The 22,363-nt window shown below is 41.1% G+C and overlaps 1 long non-coding RNA gene across 1 annotated transcript in view; it reads right to left on the bottom strand.

The window, feature by feature from the left end:
- The window catches only part of LOC145657489 (uncharacterized), a 33,564-nt gene extending 11,408 nt beyond the window's left edge, over positions 1–22,156 (bottom strand). Inside the window, exons 1-4 of the long non-coding RNA XR_014123217.1 lie at positions 21,759–22,156; positions 19,804–20,042; positions 12,325–12,402; positions 10,396–10,608 (exon numbers count right to left, since the gene is read on the bottom strand). This is a non-coding gene — a long non-coding RNA (uncharacterized LOC145657489). The remainder of the gene's footprint in view (positions 1–10,395; positions 10,609–12,324; positions 12,403–19,803; positions 20,043–21,758) is intronic.
- Between the last annotated feature and the right edge of the window lie 207 nt (positions 22,157–22,363).

The raw sequence follows: 22,363 nt of genomic DNA, 5'->3' as shown, positions 1-22,363 counted from the left end.
ATACCATATCTCCCTCTGTGTGTGTGTTTATACCATATCTCCCTCTGTGTGTGTGTTTATACCATATCTCCCTCTGTGTGTGTGTTTATACCATATCTCCCTCTGTGTGTGTGTGTGTGTTTATACCATATCTCCCTCTGTGTGTGTGTTTATACCATATCTCCCTCTGTGTGTGTGTGTGTTTATACCATATCTCCCTCTGTGTGTGTGTGTTTATACCATATCTCCCTCTGTGTGTGTGTTTATACCATATCTCCCTCTGTGTGTGTGTGTGTGTGTGTGTTTATACCATATCTCCCTCTGTGTGTGTGTGTGTTTATACCATATCTCCCTCTGTGTGTGTGTGTGTTTATACCATATCTCCCTCTGTGTGTGTGTGTGTTTATACCATATCTCCCTCTGTGTGTGTGTGTTTATACCATATCTCCCTCTGTGTGCGTGTGTGTGTGTGTGTTTATACCATATCTCCCTCTGTGTGTGTGTTTATACCATATCTCCCTCTGTGTGTGTGTGTGTGTGTTTATACCATATCTCCCTCTGTGTGTGTGTGTTTATACCATATCTCCCTCTGTGTGTGTGTTTATACCATATCTCCCTCTGTGTGTGTGTTTATACCATATCTCCCTCTGTGTGTGTGTTTATACCATATCTCCCTCTGTGTGTGTGTTTATACCATATCTCCCTCTGTGTGTGTGTGTGTGTTTATACCATATCTCCCTCTGTGTGTGTGTGTTTATACCATATCTCCCTCTGTGTGTGTGTGTTTATACCATATCTCCCTCTGTGTGTGTGTTTATACCATATCTCCCTCTGTGTGTGTGTGTTTATACCATATCTCCCTCTGTGTGTGTGTTTATACCATATCTCCCTCTGTGTGTGTGTATGTGTTTATACCATATCTCCCTCTGTGTGCATGTGTGTGTGTGTGTTTATACCATATCTCCCTCTGTGTGTGTGTTTATACCATATCTCCCTCTGTGTGTGTATGTTTATACCATATCGCCCTCTGTGTGTGTGTGTGTTTATACCATATCGCCCTCTGTGTGTGTGTGTGTTTATACCATATCGCCCTCTGTGTGTGTGTGTGTTTATACCATATCGCCCTCTGTGTGTGTGTGTGTTTATACCATATCGCCCTCTGTGTGTGTGTGTGTTTATACCATAGCTCCCTCTGTGTGTGTGTGTGTGTGTGTGTGTGTTTATACCATAGCTCCCTCTGTGTGTGTGTGTGTGTGTGTTTATACCATAGCTCCCTCTGTGTGTGTGTTTATACCATAGCTCCCTCTGTGTGTGTGTGTGTGTTTATACCATAGCTCCCTCTGTGTGTGTGTTTATACCATAGCTCCCTCTGTGTGTTTGTGTGTGTGTGTTTATACCATAGCTCCCTCTGTGTGTGTGTGTGTGTGTGTTTATACCATAGCTCCCTCTGTGTGTGTGTGTGTGTGTTTATACCATATCTCCCTCTGTGTGTGTGTGTGTTTATACCATATCTCCCTCTGTGTGTGTGTGTTTATACCATATCTCCCTCTGTGTGTGTGTGTGTGTTTATACCATATCTCCCTCTGTGTGTGTGTGTTTATACCATATCTCCCTCTGTGTGTGTGTGTGTGTGTGTGTGTGTTTATACCATATCTCCCTCTGTGTGTGTGTGTTTATACCATATCTCCCTCTGTGTGTGTGTGTGTGTGTGTGTTTATACCATAGCTCCCTCTGTGTGTGTGTTTATACCATAGCTCCCTCTGTGTGTGTGTGTGTGTGTGTTTATACCATAGCTCCCTCTGTGTGTGTGTTTATACCATAGCTCCCTCTGTGTGTGTGTTTATACCATAGCTCCCTCTGTGTGTGTGTGTGTGTGTGTGTTTATACCATAGCTCCCTCTGTGTGTGTGTTTATACCATAGCTCCCTCTGTGTGTGTGTTTATACCATAGCTCCCTCTGTGTGTGTGTTTATACCATAGCTCCCTCTGTGTGTGTGTTTATACCATAGCTCCCTCTGTGTGTGTGTTTATACCATAGCTCCCTCTGTGTGTGTGTTTATACCATAGCTCCCTCTGTGTGTGTGTTTATACCATAGCTCCCTCTGTGTGTGTGTTTATACCATAGCTCCCTCTGTGTGTGTGTTTATACCATAGCTCCCTCTGTGTGTGTGTTTATACCATAGCTCCCTCTGTGTGTGTGTTTATACCATAGCTCCCTCTGTGTGTGTGTTTATACCATAGCTCCCTCTGTGTGTGTGTTTATACCATATCTCCCTCTGTGTGTGTGTATGTGTTTATACCATATCTCCCTCTGTGTGCATGTGTGTGTGTGTGTTTATACCATATCTCCCTCTGTGTGTGTGTGTGTTTATACCATATCTCCCTCTGTGTGTGTGTGTGTTTATACCATATCTCCCTCTGTGTGTGTGTGTTTATACCATATCTCCCTCTGTGTGCGTGTGTGTGTGTGTGTTTATACCATATCTCCCTCTGTGTGTGTGTTTATACCATATCTCCCTCTGTGTGTGTGTGTGTGTGTTTATACCATATCTCCCTCTGTGTGTGTGTGTTTATACCATATCTCCCTCTGTGTGTGTGTTTATACCATATCTCCCTCTGTGTGTGTGTTTATACCATATCTCCCTCTGTGTGTGTGTTTATACCATATCTCCCTCTGTGTGTGTGTTTATACCATATCTCCCTCTGTGTGTGTGTGTGTGTTTATACCATATCTCCCTCTGTGTGTGTGTGTTTATACCATATCTCCCTCTGTGTGTGTGTGTTTATACCATATCTCCCTCTGTGTGTGTGTTTATACCATATCTCCCTCTGTGTGTGTGTGTTTATACCATATCTCCCTCTGTGTGTGTGTTTATACCATATCTCCCTCTGTGTGTGTGTATGTGTTTATACCATATCTCCCTCTGTGTGCATGTGTGTGTGTGTGTTTATACCATATCTCCCTCTGTGTGTGTGTTTATACCATATCTCCCTCTGTGTGTGTATGTTTATACCATATCGCCCTCTGTGTGTGTGTGTGTTTATACCATATCGCCCTCTGTGTGTGTGTGTGTTTATACCATATCGCCCTCTGTGTGTGTGTGTGTTTATACCATATCGCCCTCTGTGTGTGTGTGTGTTTATACCATATCGCCCTCTGTGTGTGTGTGTGTTTATACCATAGCTCCCTCTGTGTGTGTGTGTGTGTGTGTGTGTGTTTATACCATAGCTCCCTCTGTGTGTGTGTGTGTGTGTGTTTATACCATAGCTCCCTCTGTGTGTGTGTTTATACCATAGCTCCCTCTGTGTGTGTGTGTGTGTGTGTTTATACCATAGCTCCCTCTGTGTGTGTGTTTATACCATAGCTCCCTCTGTGTGTTTGTGTGTGTGTGTTTATACCATAGCTCCCTCTGTGTGTGTGTGTGTGTGTGTTTATACCATAGCTCCCTCTGTGTGTGTGTGTGTGTGTGTGTTTATACCATAGCTCCCTCTGTGTGTGTGTGTGTGTGTTTATACCATATCTCCCTCTGTGTGTGTGTGTGTTTATACCATATCTCCCTCTGTGTGTGTGTGTTTATACCATATCTCCCTCTGTGTGTGTGTGTGTGTTTATACCATATCTCCCTCTGTGTGTGTGTGTTTATACCATATCTCCCTCTGTGTGTGTGTGTGTGTGTGTGTGTGTTTATACCATATCTCCCTCTGTGTGTGTGTGTTTATACCATATCTCCCTCTGTGTGTGTGTGTGTGTGTGTTTATACCATAGCTCCCTCTGTGTGTGTGTTTATACCATAGCTCCCTCTGTGTGTGTGTGTGTGTGTGTTTATACCATAGCTCCCTCTGTGTGTGTGTTTATACCATAGCTCCCTCTGTGTGTGTGTTTATACCATAGCTCCCTCTGTGTGTGTGTGTGTGTGTGTGTTTATACCATAGCTCCCTCTGTGTGTGTGTTTATACCATAGCTCCCTCTGTGTGTGTGTTTATACCATAGCTCCCTCTGTGTGTGTGTTTATACCATAGCTCCCTCTGTGTGTGTGTTTATACCATAGCTCCCTCTGTGTGTGTGTTTATACCATAGCTCCCTCTGTGTGTGTGTTTATACCATAGCTCCCTCTGTGTGTGTGTTTATACCATAGCTCCCTCTGTGTGTGTGTTTATACCATAGCTCCCTCTGTGTGTGTGTTTATACCATAGCTCCCTCTGTGTGTGTGTTTATACCATAGCTCCCTCTGTGTGTGTGTTTATACCATAGCTCCCTCTGTGTGTGTGTTTATACCATAGCTCCCTCTGTGTGTGTGTTTATACCATAGCTCCCTCTGTGTGTGTGTTTATACCATAGCTCCCTCTGTGTGTGTGTTTATACCATAGCTCCCTCTGTGTGTGTGTTTATACCATAGCTCCCTCTGTGTGTGTGTTTATACCATAGCTCCCTCTGTGTGTGTGTTTATACCATAGCTCCCTCTGTGTGTGTGTTTATACCATAGCTCCCTCTGTGTGTGTGTTTATACCATAGCTCCCTCTGTGTGTGTGTTTATACCATAGCTCCCTCTGTGTGTGTGTTTATACCATAGCTCCCTCTGTGTGTGTGTTTATACCATAGCTCCCTCTGTGTGTGTGTTTATACCATAGCTCCCTCTGTGTGTGTGTTTATACCATAGCTCCCTCTGTGTGTGTGTTTATACCATAGCTCCCTCTGTGTGTGTGTTTATACCATAGCTCCCTCTGTGTGTGTGTGTGTGTTTATACCATAGCTCCCTCTGTGTGTGTGTGTGTGTGTGTTTATACCATATCTCCCTCTGTGTGTGTGTGTGTGTGTGTTTATACCATATCTCCCTCTGTGTGTGTGTGTGTGTGTGTTTATACCATATCTCCCTCTGTGTGTGTGTGTGTGTGTGTGTTTATACCATATCTCCCTCTGTGTGTGTGTGTGTGTGTGTTTATACCATATCTCCCTCTGTGTGTGTGTGTGTGTGTGTTTATACCATATCTCCCTCTGTGTGTGTGTGTGTGTGTGTTTATACCATATCTCCCTCTGTGTGTGTGTGTGTGTGTGTTTATACCATATCTCCCTCTGTGTGTGTGTGTGTGTGTGTTTATACCATATCTCCCTCTGTGTGTGTGTGTGTGTGTGTTTATACCATATCTCCCTCTGTGTGTGTGTGTGTGTGTGTGTTTATACCATATCTCCCTCTGTGTGTGTGTGTGTGTGTGTTTATACCATATCTCCCTCTGTGTGTGTGTGTGTGTTTATACCATATCTCCCTCTGTGTGTGTGTTGGGAACAGAAGGATGATATATGAACAGACATGTTGGGACCAGAAGGCAACAAACATGGAATCAGATCCAGAAAACAAGAGGGAAACAAACATGAGCACAGAGACAGACAACAATACAAATATGTAAACACCATAAATACTGTAAGAGGTGTATTAACACTGCAGGTGTTACTATCACTGTGCAAGTGTTCAGATAACATTAGATGTGTAATGTCAGCACTTCACATCACTACAATAACAATGTAGGCGTTCATTCTGTAAGGCGGGCTCGAACCCACTTCGGCTAGCTGATGCCACCAACAGCCTACTGGGCTTTAATAATGGTGGGCCTGTGTGCAGAACAGTTCGGTCTTGGACCAGGTAAAACAAAAGGAAAAAACGAAGCACCATGCCGAGCATGGCAAAAGGGAGAACAAAGGATGCCATGGCAAATCCAAACAATCCAAACAAACTTCCCAAACAACACCAGAAAACAGGGAAGAACTTGAATGGCTAAGGGAAGCCTCGGGAGAGAGACAGACTTGAGAGGGGAAAACTGGAGAGGGGAGGGGACGTGTAAAAACACGAACACCCTCGCAGCACAGAAGCAAGGTCTAGCAAAAGAGGGAAAACTGGAGAGGGGAGGGGACGTGTAAAAACACGAACACTCTCGCAGCACAGAAGTAAGGCGTAGCATGAGGGCACACAGACCTCAATACCTGAAGGTACCAGCTAGGAGCTTGGCTCAGAACTTTGGCAAAGACCAAGCACTGAATGTGTGGGTCACTGGGCTTATATAAGGTCTACCCCCAGCTGTTGGGCGTTGAGCCTGATTAGTGGTGTTCCTGACACGAGGCCTCCCTCTGGTGGCCGGCGGGAGCCTCAGCCTGGTGCCAACCCTTACACATTTAGCACTTCAGGTCACTACACTAACAGTGTAGGTATTCATTCTTACAGGGGATTTTTCTGTTTAGGTTCTGTTTGGAACTCAGACACAACCAGTTGTCATCACCAGAAAGCAGTTTAGATGCTTGAGTTCAAAAAAGAATGAAACACTTTCTATCAACGTGCTGTGTGAGACAGAGAGAGATCCATCAGGGTGTAGTGCTGCTGTCACATGTGTGTGTGAGAGAGAGAGAGACATGGGGGGTACAGAAAGAGAGAGAGACATTGGAGGGGTACAAAGAATGAGCACCTAGGATTTAGCTTCAGTTCAAGTTCTGAATAACAGTTTGTAATTTGCCCACAGCAGTTTTCATTACCAGAAACCAGTTCAGCAGGTCTGGTTGTTATCTTTTGACTCTGAACCATGGGCTGAACACCTCAGGGGAGCTGTTAGCATTTTAGCTCTGGGGCCAGAGTGAAGTGAACCTCTCCACCCATTCTGGGGTAACACCCACAATATCGTTATGTTTCCCTGACAAGGAGGAGTTAGACTGGAATGGGAGTGAAGTACTGAGTGTTTAATGGACACCGTTCTGAGATAAAGGAAAGACCGAGTGGCCAACATAGAAGACGAGTGTGAGAGAGTGTGAGGGCATCTTTTTAATCAGGCATTGGTAAATAGTAAGTAAGTATACAAGTACAATATTTATTGTATATAGCACTTTTATAGACTGGAGTGTGTATATTTTATATTAAAGTTAGTGTGTGTGTGTGTGTGTGTGTGTGTGTGTGTGTTATGACACAGTAAAGGTTGTAAGTTGTTGTTTCTAGCTGTAATTTAGAATTTAGAACCTACAAGCTACTTTATCTAAAGTCACTTTCACTGATGCCAACAAGCTCTCATTGTTGACGAGAGAGGAATACTGTCTCCATCTAGTGGCCATAATGTGTATTAAGTTCAACTCTTTTTATTCTGCATTTCCTCACACTTAAAACACAAGCCTCAAACGCTTAGTGCACAACTCCCAATAGTCTGTATGTCCTGAGTGCAAGATGACCATGTGGCAGTGGTAGCTCAGTGGATAAGATACTTGACTTATAATTGGAAGGTTGCTGGGTAAAGCCCCACCAGTTGTCACTGTTGGGCCCCTGAGCAAGGCCCTTAACCCTCAACTGCTCAAGCTGTAATCAGTCATAACTGTAAGTCGCTTTGGATAAAAGTGTCAGCTAAATGTAGTGGCCATAGCGCGTATTGCAGCGGCACCATAGTTCCTCATGGTTAATCCATAGCTTCAATGTTTCCTGAGATTGAGCCACATCCGGCCAAATAGTTTTATTATTTTGAAAATAAACTCATTTTTAAAACTGAAACTTCAAGTCTTGATTTTAAACTTTAAAAATGCAACACTGTATTCCAACTAAAAAGTTTAGGAAACGTGTTGTTTCAGTTTAAATGATTAACAGACACTTTAAAGTGAGGTTTCTCACTTCATGGAGCTCTGTGAGGGCAGCGTAATATCTGCTTACGATGCGTCCAACAGGACAACTCCGCGCGCAGGTAAGAAATGTTAGCTATTTTTAAACAGATACTCAGTGAAATTATCCTAAATATTGTGATGACGGGTTAATAGGTGCATACGTAAAGGGAAATGTGTCTTTAGGTGTGGAGTTTGCCAAAGATTGAACTGAAGCGTAGGGCAGGCATTAGCTAGCAGGCTAGTTAGCTTTCTGCTATTAGCTAGTTAGCGTTCATGTGTCCTACAGTCCTTCAGTGTCCAGCTCACGTTTGTGCTTTCAGCGCTGTTTGTTAACATCTGTGTTACACACTGGTGACTACAGCTAATTCAACAGTGGCTCCAGCTGCACAGTGTCCCATGTTCATAAATACTAGTTAGTTTACACAGCAGGACATTTTCAGGTGTGTTTATTGTGTGTTGTGATCTGCAGCTAGCTGGCTAAGTTATGTATGAAAGACTGATGACGTGAAGGACGCAGTTCTGCTCAGCGCAGTTCAGGTTGAAGAAGAACGACGTTCAGTACTGGAGAAGTTAAGAGGGTTCTGCCTGGATTTCCAGTTAGTCTTTGTTGTGTGGAGAGCAGTGTGTTGTTGTTAGTCTGTGTTGTGTGAAGAGCTGTGTGCGTCTTTTAGTAAGTGTGTACACAGCAGTAAATGTAATTGATTTATTATTTATTAGATAAATATCTGCAGCTGACTTGTTGTGATGTCTTAGGGTTAATATGATGAAAGTGAACCTTGATGACAAAGTTACAGGTTAGTTCATTATGTAACATAATGTAATATTGAATATAGTCTGATAATGTGCTCTCAGTGTACTAACTAGAGTAAGTGAGTTATAGGTTAGTTCATTATGTAATGTAATAGTGAATATAGTCTGATTGTCCATAACCAAACTGAAGCAACATTCAACCGAAATACAACAGTAATAAAAAGGTTCATCCACATTATTTCAGAGGTAGCAAGTCTTTCTCAAAAACAAATATGAGTAAAAAATATTGATCTTGAATACAGGAAATTTAACCCAGGAAAAAATATGTGGGGAAGTATGTAAACGTGTAGCAAAAATGTTTGTGGCTCTCTGTTATAGGTGTCTGTGTGAAATCGACCCTTGGTACAACAGTTAGGAAAATCTGACAGTTGTGATGGAGTTACCCGATAAGAAATTAGCCTTATCCAGGATTTAATGGGTTTATTTGTTCACACACATTTACAGACACTCTTCTACAGAGTGGCTTACATGTGTATCAGTGTGACAGTACATGTGCACCCTGTGAATCAAACTCATGACCTAGGTGTTACTAGCACCTTAACTTCTTTACTTAAGGTCAAAGCCTTACCTGAGTTACAGGAGACCACATAGCCAGCAGAGTCTTAATAAATGTCTTAGTTTATCTGTTATTGTGTATCTTGGCAGGCCTGTACAGAACATCAGAGAAATTCTATATGAAGATTTCAGAAAGTGTTGGTGTCTTTAGGGGGTTCTAAAGAATGTATGTCACATTCAGTATATACACACACACAGACAGTAAAGACAGCTGTAAGTCATATACAGTAAACGCACACAGAGACAATGAAGACGGCTGTAAATCATATACAGTATACAAACACAGACAATGAAGACGGCTGTAAGTCATATACAGTATATACACACAGACAATGAAGACGGCTGTAAGTCATATACAGTAAACACACACAGACAATGAAGACGGCTGTAAGTCATATACAGTAAACACACACAGACAATGAAGACGGCTGTAAGTCATATACAGTATACACACACAGACAATGAAGACGGCTGTAAGTCATATACAGTAAACGCACACAGACAATGAAGACGGCTGTAAGTCATATACAGTAAACGCACACAGAGACAATGAAGACGGCTGTAAGTCATATACAGTAAACACACACAGACAATGAAGACGGCTGTAAATCATATACAGTATACAAACACAGACAATGAAGACGGCTGTAAATCATATACAGTATATACATACAGACAGACAGACAATGAAGACGGCTGCATGTCATATACATGAGTCAGGATAGTTCGAACAGTCTGTACTATGGCTAGGAGCCATGTCTCCTTTTAATTAAGCATACACATACACACACATACAGAGTGTGTTACAGGATTCAGCTGTAGCAAAATTACATACATTTATGAAATATTAACAGGGGGCATGATCATAAACGTAAGGAAATGATTTTCAATTATTACTGATTAATTACCAAATTAAATTAGTTCATATTTTGTGCAGGGACCGAATGCCATTGTTTCAGATATACTTGCCATTATGTCCAACTTAATGATTAAATGTGAAGTTTGCTGATTAATGAATAAAACAAATCTTTGACATCGTAAGACAGGTAGCAGACTTGCGGACAAATGAAAAAGGAAGGAGAGAAGAAAGAAAAAAAGACAAATTATAAATTGAAATAAGTTGAGTAGAGAAGGATGACTTGCAATAAAGAGGACTGAGTAACCAAGAGACCCAGACCTACACACACACACACAACTTAGCTAACGCTAACTAGCCAAGAGACAACTATGGCTAAATTAATTAATTAGTGAGAATTGAGTAAAAATGTCTGAAAGGGAAGAACAACTATCTGGGGAATCCTAATGGGAACTTAGACCTGAGGTTACTATCTGAGCTAACAGGAGAAAAATAAATCAGTACAGAATTATCTATGTGAATGATGGCTCATGGCTGGCCCCTCGAGCTTAGCCTGTGAATGAAGCAGAAGATCTTACATTTCAGAGTCAGTGAAGGGCCAAATGATCAGTCCACTCAGGGAGAGGTTGCAGAGTTTCGGAGTGGCTGAATTCTGGATGAATTTATGCCACACGTAATCCCAGACTTTTCTCTGTGCTGTCAGCGGCCCTAGTTCATCACCCAAGTTTTTCCAAGTCGGCAAAATGGGCCGGGCTGAATCTTTTGGAGTGCCCTGAACTTCGCCAAAGTTCCTGAAATTTTGTAAAGGTATTTCAGGAAGTACACAGGTTTGTAGCCAGGTGATGTAGACTGTTATAAACCTAAGGCTGGTGGTTGGCTAAATTAAAACTAATTACTGTTGGCCAAACAGAACAAATCCTAATTCTACCAACAACAAAAAGAAGCTGATTAAGTTTACGGCATAGTGAAGAGCAAATTAAATGAGTTTAGCCACATTTGCAGATTAGGTCTAAAACAAACATATGAAAGAAAACACTATTATAAGTACGTAATTCTTCTGGTGAGAGGTGCAGACTTTAAGTATCTTTTTGTAGAGCTTGAACTGACTGTCCGATACTGAGAATTGATTTTTAACTACTGATCTCGGGGGCAGCGTGGAAGGATTGGCTCAACAGCTCTGTTCATGCATATTCATAGTTTTTTTGTCTCAGTCTCAGGCTTTGATTCAGGCAGGCATTAATCTCGAGTTAGCTTACAAGACACGATTAATTCAATATAGTAAAAAGGAAAGAAAGGGGGAATAAACAACTGGAACACATACTGATATATTGCTACTTGGGGTTGGGTGGTAATCATCTTGTCATGGTACGCTCCCCTTCCCTCTGATCACGTGGTATGGCCCACCGCGTGCAGTGGGCTCACTGTTAACTGTTCATGCTGACTTGTTTGTAACCACGCCCCCTTTTAGCACACACCTGCACCCAGTTCTTGGTTTCGTTTATGTATGTATTTAAATGCCTGTTTGTGTGTAGTTTGCAGTCGGTCATTGTTCATGTTAAATGTTAGGTGTGTTCACAGTAGATGTTCATGGTGTACTGGATGTTGCGTGTGAATGCCGTTAATGTGTGTTGTTTATCTTTTCTTTTTTACGTTAATAAGTGTGTGTCTCCGTCGAGAGAGGTCTGTGCGCCCTGCTCCTTGCCCTGCGGCACTCGGGCCGTCACATGTCATTTAAGCCGTAATAGGTGGGAACAATTTTATCACACTAATTTCACCTGAGCGCTTAGTCCACATATTTCTAAATGAAAAGAAAAAGTTCTTACCACCAATATAAAGCTCATAACTATATATAGGAAACAGTTACATTTTTCATTAAGAGAAAGCATGATTGTTACACAAATATTATAACTGTTCTCATATTAATAGATCAAATAGTGTTCCTCTGTCTATTATACTTGAAATGAAGAGGTAATCACATAATAGCAAGTATAAAGGTTAATATGCGAATACAGCAATGACAGGTTAATTCATAGGTAAACTGCATTCACCATACTGGGACTCCGTCTCTGCTCGAGCTCAGAGCCTTTCAAAAACAGGGAAAGTTAACATACATTTATAAAGAGGGACTCAGAACAGTTCAGGTTGAAGAACCTTTTACAGTCACTAAGGGGCACTGTGGATTCATAGTCCACACAATCAAATATCTTGTTGGATTCATGAGAATTAATAAAGAATATTTTCCTTATTTGAGTTTGGTCTTGTTGCAGTGCAAAGCGAACACTTTGTACAGGAAAGGTTAAAATCCAGTATTCCAGGAATGTGGACTTTTAATAAGTCTTGCAGATCTAGGCATTCTGGCATGTGAATTTGACCTTAAGTTTACATGATTGGTTTTCTGAATCTGGCCGTATGGTTGGTTTTATGAATCTTACTGAAGGTCATAATTACTAACAGAGAGAAACACACGAGATTACAGCAATATCTACGAAACATGAGGACAGTGTTACCTTTACTGGGTTCAGTCTGCAAGTCTTCAGGAAGAATGTCTGGTTCTGTCTTCATCAGGATGTCCAGAGTTTACAGAACTACAGCAGATAACATTAATTTATGTTAAAACACTCACTTTATCTCTTGTTTCACTACTGCAGTTTTCATCACTGTAGCTCATCATAATAAGCAATGTTATTACTATAAATACACCTGTACACACACTCTCTGTTTCTTCACTGGAGTTCACCTGTACACACACTGTCTGTTTCTATCTGAACAATAATCTGGTTGCACCTTTTTTCTCTTTAGAAAGAACCAAGCCAGTATGAGAATTTTTAAGTGCCATTACATCACAAGAGTAGAAGAACAAGCCTTGTCTTGTTACGATTAGCAAATCGCCCTCTGTGTGTGTGTTTATAACATATCTACCTATGTGTGCAAGTTTATACAATATCTCCCTCTGTGTATGTATGTTATACCATAGCTCCCTTTGTGTGTATGTGTGTGTGTGTGTGTGTATGTTTATACCATAGCTCCCTCTGTGTGTGTTTATACCATATCTCCCTCTGTGTGTGTGTGTGTTTATACCATATCTCCCTCTGTGCGTGTGTGTGTGTTTATACCATATCTCCCTCTGTGTGTGTGTGTGTGTGTGTGTGTTTATACCATATCTCCCTCTGTGTGTGTGTGTGTTTATACCATATCTCCCTCTGTGTGTGTGTGTGTATGTGTATGTTTATACCATAGCTCCCTCTGTGTGTGTTTATACCATATCTCCCTCTGTGTGTGTGTGTGTGTGTGTGTGTTTATACCATATCTCCCTCTCTGTGTGTGTGTTTATACCATTGCTCCCTCTGAGTGTGTGTGTGTTTATACCATATCTCCCTCTGTGTGCGTGTGTGTGTGTGTGTGTTTATACCATATCTCCCTCTGTGTGTGTGTGTGTGTTTATACCATATCTCCCTCTGTGTGCGTGTGTGTGTGTGTTTATACCATATCTCCCTCTGTGTGTGTGTTTATACCATATCTCCCTCTGTGTGTGTGTTTATACCATATCTCCCTCTGTGTGTGTGTGTGTGTTTATACCATATCTCCCTCTGTGTGTGTGTGTTTATACCATATCTCCCTCTGTGTGTGTGTTTATACCATATCTCCCTCTGTGTGTGTGTGTGTTTATACCATATCTCCCTCTGTGTGTGTGTTTATACCATATCTCCCTCTGTGTGTGTGTGTGTGTTTATACCATATCTCCCTCTGTGTGTGTGTGTGTGTTTATACCATATCTCCCTCTGTGTGTGTGTGTTTATACCATATCTCCCTCTGTGTGTGTGTTTATACCATATCTCCCTCTGTGTGTGTGTATGTGTTTATACCATATCTCCCTCTGTGTGCATGTGTGTGTGTGTGTTTATACCATATCTCCCTCTGTGTGTGTGTGTGTTTATACCATATCTCCCTCTGTGTGTGTGTGTGTTTATACCATATCTCCCTCTGTGTGTGTGTGCGTGTGTTTATACCATATCTCCCTCTGTGTGTGTGTGTTTATACCATATCTCCCTCTGTGTGTGTGTGTTTATACCATATCTCCCTCTGTGTGTGTGTGTTTATACCATATCTCCCTCTGTGTGTGTGTTTATACCATATCTCCCTCTGTGTGTGTGTGTTTATACCATATCTCCCTGTGTGTGTGTGTGTTTATACCATATCTCCCTCTGTGTGTGTGTTTATACCATATCTCCCTCTGTGTGTGTGTGTGTGTGTGTGTTTATACCATATCTCCCTCTGTGTGTGTGTTGGGAACAGAAGGATGATACATGAACAGACATGTTGGGACCAGAAGACACAGCAACAAACATGGAATCAGATCCAGAAAACAAGAGGGAAACAAACATGAGCACAGAGACAGACAACAATACAAATATGTAAACACCATGAATACTGTAAGAGGTGTATTAACACTGCAGGTGTTACCATCACTGTGCAAGTGTTCAGATAACATTAGATGTGTAATGTCAGCACTTCACATCACTACAATAACAATGTAGGTGTTCATTCTGTAAGGCGGGCTCGAACCCACTTCGGCTAGCTGATGCCACCAACAGCCTACTGGGCTTTAATAATGGTGGGCCTGTGTGCAGAACAGTTCGGTCTTGGACCAGGTAAAACAAAAGGAAAAAACGAAGCACCATGCCGAGCATGGCAAAAGGGAGAACAAAGGATGCCATGGCAAATCCAAACAATCCAAACAAACTTCCCAAACAACACCAGAAAACAGGGAAGAACTTGAATGGCTAAGGGAAGCCTCGGGAGAGAGACAGACTTGAGAGGGGAAAACTGGAGAGGGGAGGGGACGTGTAAAAACATGAACACCCTCGCAGCACAGAAGCAAGGTCTAGCAAAAGAGGGAAAACTGGAGAGGGGAGGGGACGCGTAAAAACACGAACACTCTCGCAGCACAGAAGTAAGGCATAGCATGAGGGCACACAGACCTCAATACCTGAAGGTACCAGCTAGGAGCTTGGCTCAGAACTTTGGCAAAGACCAAGCACTGAATGTGTGGGTCACTGGGCTTATATAAGGTCTACCCCCAGCTGTTGGGCGTTGAGCCTGATTAGTGGTGTTCCTGACACGAGGCCTCCCTCTGGTGGCCGGCGGGAGCCTCAGCCTGGTGCCAACCCTTACACATTTAGCACTTCAGGTCACTACACTAACAGTGTAGGTATTCATTCTTACAGGGGATTTTTCTGTTTAGGTTCTGTTTGGAACTCAGACACAACCAGTTGTCATCACCAGAAAGCAGTTTAGATGCTTGAGTTCAAAAAAGAATGAAACACTTTCTATCAACATGTGCTGTGTGAGACAGAGAGAGATCCATCAGGGTGTAGTGCTGCTGTCACATGTGTGTGTGAGAGAGAGAGAGACATGGGGGGTACAGAAAGAAAGAGAGACATTGGAGGGGTACAAAGAATGAGCACCTAGGATTTAGCTTCAGTTCAAGTTCTGAATAACAGTTTGTAATTTGCCCATAGCAGTTTTCATTACCAGAAACCAGTTCAGCAGGTCTGGTTGTTATCTTTTGACTCTGAACCATGGGCTGAACACCTCAGGGGAGCTGTTAGCATTTTAGCTCTGGGGCCAGAGTGAAGTGAACCTCTCCACCCATTCTGGGGTAACACCCACAATATCGTTATGTTTCCCTGACAAGGAGGAGTTAGACTGGAATGGGAGTGAAGTACTGAGTGTTTAATGGACACCGTTCTGAGATAAAGGAAAGACCGAGTGGCCAACATAGAAGACGAGTGTGAGAGAGTGTGAGGGCATCTTTTTAATCAGGCAGTGGTAAATAGTAAGTAAGTATACAAGTACAATATTTATTGTATATAGCACTTTTATAGACTGGAGTGTGTATATTTTATATTAAAGTTAGTGTGTGTGTGTGTGTGTGTGTGTGTGTGTGTGTGTGTGTGTTATGACACAGTAAAGGTTGTAAGTTGTTGTTTCTAGCTGTAATTTAGAATTTAGAACCTACAAGCTACTTTATCTAAAGTCACTTTCACTGATGCCAACAAGCTCTCATTGTTGACGAGAGAGGAATACTGTCTCCATCTAGTGGCCATAATGTGTATTAAGTTCAACTCTTTTTATTCTGCATTTCCTCACACTTAAAACACAAGCCTCAAACGCTTAGTGCACAACTCCCAATAGTCTGTATGTCCTGAGTGCAAGATGACCATGTGGCAGTGGTAGCTCAGTGGATAAGATACTTGACTTATAATTGGAAGGTTGCTGGGTAAAGCCCCACCAGTTGTCACTGTTGGGCCCCTGAGCAAGGCCCTTAACCCTCAACTGCTCAAGCTGTAATCAGTCATAACTGTAAGTCGCTTTGGATAAAAGTGTCAGCTAAATGTAGTGGCCATAGCGCGTATTGCAGCGGCACCATAGTTCCTCATGGTTAATCCATAGCTTCAATGTTTCCTGAGATTGAGCCACATCCGGCCAAATAGTTTTATTATTTTGAAAATAAACTCATTTTTAAAACTGAAACTTCAAGTCTTGATTTTAAACTTTAAAAATGCAACACTGTATTCCAACTAAAAAGTTTAGGAAACGTGTTGTTTCAGTTTAAATGATTAACAGACACTTTAAAGTGAGGTTTCTCACTTCATGGAGCTCTGTGAGGGCAGCGTAATATCTGCTTACGATGCGTCCAACAGGACAACTCCGCGCGCAGGTAAGAAATGTTAGCTATTTTTAAACAGATACTCAGTGAAATTATCCTAAATATTGTGATGACGGGTTAATAGGTGCATACGTAAAGGGAAATGTGTCTTTAGGTGTGGAGTTTGCCAAAGATTGAACTGAAGCGTAGGGCAGGCATTAGCTAGCAGGCTAGTTAGCTTTCTGCTATTAGCTAGTTAGCGTTCATGTGTCCTACAGTCCTTCAGTGTCCAGCTCACGTTTGTGCCTTCAGCGCTGTTTGTTAACATCTGTGTTACACACTGGTGACTACAGCTAATTCAACAGTGGCTCCAGCTGCACAGTGTCCCATGTTCATAAATACTAGTTAGTTTACACAGCAGGACATTTTCAGGTGTGTTTATTGTGTGTTGTGATCCGCAGCTAGCTGGCTAAGTTATGTATGAAAGACTGATGACGTGAAGGACGCAGTTCTGCTCAGCGCAGTTCAGGTTGAAGAAGAACAACGTTCAGTACTGGAGAAGTTAAGAGGGTTCTGCCTGGATTTCCAGTTAGTCTTTGTTGTGTGGAGAGCAGTGTGTTGTTGTTAGTCTGTGTTGTGTGAAGAGCTGTGTGCGTCTTTTAGTAAGTGTGTACACAGCAGTAAATGTAATTGATTTATTATTTATTAGATAAATATCTGCAGCTGACTTGTTGTGATGTCTTAGGGTTAATATGATGAAAGTGAACCTTGATGACAAAGTTACAGGTTAGTTCATTATGTAACATAATGTAATATTGAATATAGTCTGATAATGTGCTCTCAGTGTACTAACTAGAGTAAGTGAGTTATAGGTTAGTTCATTATGTAATGTAATAGTGAATATAGTCTGATAATGGAATTTACAAACTGTCAATCCACATTATTTCAGAGGTAGCAAGTCTTTCTCAAAAACAAGTATGAGTAAAAAATATTGATCTTGAATACAGGAAATTTAACCCAGGAAAAAATATGTGGGGAAGTATGTAAACGTGTAGCAAAAATGTTTGTGGCTCTCTGTTATAGGTGTCTGTGTGAAATCGTCCCTTGGTACAACAGTTAGGAAAATCTGACAGTTGTGATGGAGTTACCCGATAAGAAATTAGCCTTATCCAGGATTTAATGGGTTTATTTGTTCACACACATTTACAGACACTCTTCTACAGAGTGGCTTACATGTGTATCAGTGTGACAGTACATGTGCGCCCTGTGAATCAAACTCATGACCTAGGTGTTACTAGCACCTTAACTTCTTTACTTAAGGTCAAAGCCTTACCTGAGTTACAGGAGACCACATAGCCAGCAGAGTCTTAATAAATGTCTTAGTTTATCTGTTATTGTGTATCTTGGCAGGCCTGTACAGAACATCAGAGAAATTCTATATGAAGATTTCAGAAAGTGTTGGTGTCTTTAGGGGGTTCTAAAGAATGTATGTCACATTCAGTATATACACACACACAGACAGTAAAGGCGGCTGTAAGTCATATACAGTAAACGCACACAGAGACAATGAAGACGGCTGTAAGTCATATACAGTAAACACACACAGACAATGAAGACGGCTGTAAGTCATATACAGTATATACACACAGACAATGAAGACGGCGGTAAATCATATACAGTAAACACACACAGACAATGAAGACGGCTGTAAGTCATATACAGTAAACACACACAGACAATGAAGACGGCTGTAAGTCATATACAGTATACACACACAGACAATGAAGACGGCTGTATGTCATATACAGTAAACACACACAGACAATGAAGACGGCTGTAAGTCATATACAGTAAACGCACACAGAGACAATGAAGACGGCTGTAAGTCATATACAGTATACACACACAGACAATGAAGACGGCTGTAAGTCATATACAGTATACACACACAGACAATGAAGACGGCTGTATGTCATATACAGTAAACACACACAGACAATGAAGACGGCTGTAAGTCATATACAGTAAACACACACAGACAATGAAGACGGCTGTAAATCATATACAGTAAACACACACAGACAATGAAGACGGCTGTAAGTCATATACAGTAAACACACACAGACAATGAAGACGGCTGTAAGTCATATACAGTATACATACACACAGACAATGAAGACGGCTGTAAGTCATATACAGTATATACACACAGACAATGAAGACGGCGGTAAATCATATACAGTAAACACACACAGACAATGAAGACGGCTGTAAGTCATATACAGTATATACACACAAACAATGAAGACGGCTGTAAGTCATATACAGTATACATACACACAGACAATGAAGACGGCTGTAAGTCATATACAGTATATACACACAGACAATGAAGACGGCGGTAAATCATATACAGTAAACACACACAGACAATGAAGACGGCTGTAAGTCATATACAGTATATACACACAAACAATGAAGACAGCTGTAAGTCATATACAGTATATACACACAGACAATGAAGACGGCGGTAAATCATATACAGTAAACACACACAGACAATGAAGACGGCTGTAAATCATATACAGTATATACATACAGACAGACAGACAATGAAGACGGCTGCATGTCATATACATGAGTCAGGATAGTTTGAACAGTCTGTACTATGGCTAGGAGCCATGTCTCCTTTTAATTAAGCATACACATACACACACATACAGAGTGTGTTACAGGATTCAGCTGTAGCAAAATTACATACATTTATGAAATATTAACAGGGGGCATGATCATAAACGTAAGGAAATGATTTTCAATTATTACTGATTAATTACCAAATTAAATTAGTTCATATTTTGTGCAGGGACCGAATGCCATTGTTTCAGATATACTTGCCATTATGTCCAACTTAATGATTAAATGTGAAGTTTGCTGATTAATGAATAAAACAAATCTTTGACATCGTAAGACAAGTAGCAGACTTGCGGACAAATGAAAAAGGAAGGAGAGAAGAAAGAAAAAAAGACAAATTATAAATTTAAATAAGTTGAGTAGAGAAGGATGACTTGCAATAAAGAGGACTGAGTAACCAAGAGACCCAGACCTACACACACACACACAACTTAGCTAACGCTAACTAGCCAAGAGACAACTATGGCTAAATTAATTAATTAGCGAGAATTGAGTAAAAATGTCTGAAAGGGAAGAACACCTATCTGGGGAATCCTAATGGGAACTTAGACCTGAGGTTACTATCTGAGCTAACAGGAGAAAAAAAATAAATCAGTACAGAATTATCGATGTGAATGATGGCTCATGGCTGGCCCCCCAAGCTTACCCTGTGAATGAAGCAGAAGATCTTACATTTCAGAGTCAGTGAAGGGCCAAATGATCAGTCCACTCAGGGAGAGGTTGCAGAGTTTCGGAATGGCTGAATTCTGGATGAATTTATGCCACACGTAATCCCAGACTTTTCTCTGTGCTGTCAGCGGCCCTAGTTCATCACCCAAGTTTTTCCAAGTCGGCAAAATGGGCCAAGCCGAATCTTTTGGACTGCCCTGAACTTCGCCAAAGTTCCTGAAATTTTGTAAAGGTATTTCAGGAAGTACACAGGTTTGTAGCCAGGTGATGTAGACTGTTATAAACCTAAGGCTGGTGCTTGGCTAAATTAAAACTAATTACTGTTGGCCAAACAGAACAAATCCTAATTCTACCAACAACAAAAAGAAGCTGATTAAGTTTACGGCATAGTGAAGAGCAAATTAAATGAGTTTAGCCACATTTGCAGATTAGGTCTAAGACAAACATATGAAATAAAACACTATTATAAGTACGTAATTCTTCTCGTGAGAGGTGCAGACTTTAAGTATCTTTTTGTAGAGTTTGAACTGACTGTCCGATACTGAGAATTGATTTTTAACTACTGATCTCGGGGGCAGCGTGGAAGGATTGGCTCAACAGCTCTGTTCATGCATATTCATAGTTTTTTTGTCTCAGTCTCAGGCTTTGATTCATTCAGGCATTAATCTCGAGTTAGCTTACAAGACACGATTAATTCAATATAGTAAAAAGGAAAGAAAGGGGGAATAAACAACTGGAACACATACTGATATATTGCTACTTGGGGTTGGGTGGTAATCGTCTTGTCATGGTACGCTCTCCTTCCCTCTGATCACGTGGTATGGCCCACCGCGTGCAGTGGGCTCACTGTTAACTGTTCATGCTGACTCGTTTGTAACCACGCCCCCTTTTAGCACACACCTGCACCCAGTTCTTGGTTTCGTTTATGTATGTATTTAAATGCCTGTTTGTGTGTAGTTTGCAGTCGGTCATTGTTCATGTTAAATGTTAGGTGTGTTCACAGTAGATGTTCATGGTGTACTGGATGTTACGTGTGAATGCCGTTAACGTGTGTTGTTTATCTTTTGTTTTTTACGTTAATAAGTGTGTGTCTCCGTCGAGAGAGGTCTGTGCGCCCTGCTCCTTGCCCTGCGGCACTCGGGCCATCACATGTCATTTAAGCCATAATAGGTGGGAACAATTTTATCACACTAATTTCACCTGAGCACTTAGTCCACATATTTCTAAATGAAAAGAAAAAGTTCTTACCACCAATATAAAGCTCATAACTATATATAGGAAACAGTTACATTTTTCATTAAGAGAAAGCATGATTGTTACACAAATATTATAACTGTTCTCATATTAATAGATCAAATAGTGTTCCTCTGTCTATTATACTTGAAATGAAGAGGTAATCACATAATAGCAAGTATAAAGGTTAATATGCGAATACAGCAATGACAGGTTAATTCATAGGTAAACTGCATTCACCATACTGGGACTCCGTCTCTGCTCGAGCTCAGAGCCTTTCAAAAACAGGGAAAGTTAACATACATTTATAAAGAGGGACTCAGAACAGTTCAGGTTGAAGAACCTTTTACAGTCACTAAGGGGCACTGTGGATTCATAGTCCACACAATCAAATATCTTGTTGGATTCATGAGAATTAATAAAGAATATTTTCCTTATTTGAGTTTGGTCTTGTTGCAGTGCAAAGCGAACACTTTGTACAGGAAAGGTTAAAATCCAGTATTCCAGGAATGTGGACTTTTAATAAGTCTTGCAGATCTAGGCATTCTGGCATGTGAATTTGACCTTAAGTTTACATGATTGGTTTTCTGAATCTGGCCGTATGGTTGGTTCTATGAATCTTACTGAAGGTCATAATTACTAACAGAGAGAAACACACGAGATTACAGCAATATCTACGAAACATGAGGACAGTGTTACCTTTACTGGGTTCAGTCTGCAAGTCTTCAGGAAGAATGTCTGGTTCTGTCTTCATCAGGATGTCCAGAGTTTACAGAACTACAGCAGATAACATTAATTTATGTTAAAACACTCACTTTATCTCTTGTTTCACTACTGCAGTTTTCATCACTGTAGCTCATCATAATAAGCAATGTTATTACTATAAATACACCTGTACACACACTCTCTGTTTCTTCACTGGAGTTCACCTGTACACACACTGTCTGTTTCTATCTGAACAATAATCTGGTTGCACCTTTTTTCTCTTTAGAAAGAACCAAGCCAGTATGAGAATTTTTAAGTGCCATTACATCACAAGAGTAGAAGAACAAGCCTTGTCTTGTTACGATTAGCAAATCGCCCTCTGTGTGTGTGTTTATAACATATCTACCTATGTGTGCAAGTTTATTCAATATCTCCCTCTGTGTATGTGTGTTATACCATAGCTCCCTTTGTGTGTATGTGTGTGTGTGTGTGTATGTTTATACCATAGCTCCCTCTGTGTGTGTTTATACCATAGCTCCCTCTGTGTGTGTGTGTGTGTTTATACCATATCTCCCTCTGTATGTGTTTATACCATATTT

Source organism: Electrophorus electricus, chromosome 1 (assembly GCF_041902795.1).
Source record: "Electrophorus electricus isolate QZ-2024a chromosome 1, ASM4190279v1, whole genome shotgun sequence".
NCBI classification, from domain to species: domain Eukaryota; kingdom Metazoa; phylum Chordata; class Actinopteri; order Gymnotiformes; family Gymnotidae; genus Electrophorus; species Electrophorus electricus.
The sequence above is the reverse complement of the archived record's forward strand: the minus strand, read 5'-3'. Positions and strand labels throughout refer to the sequence as shown.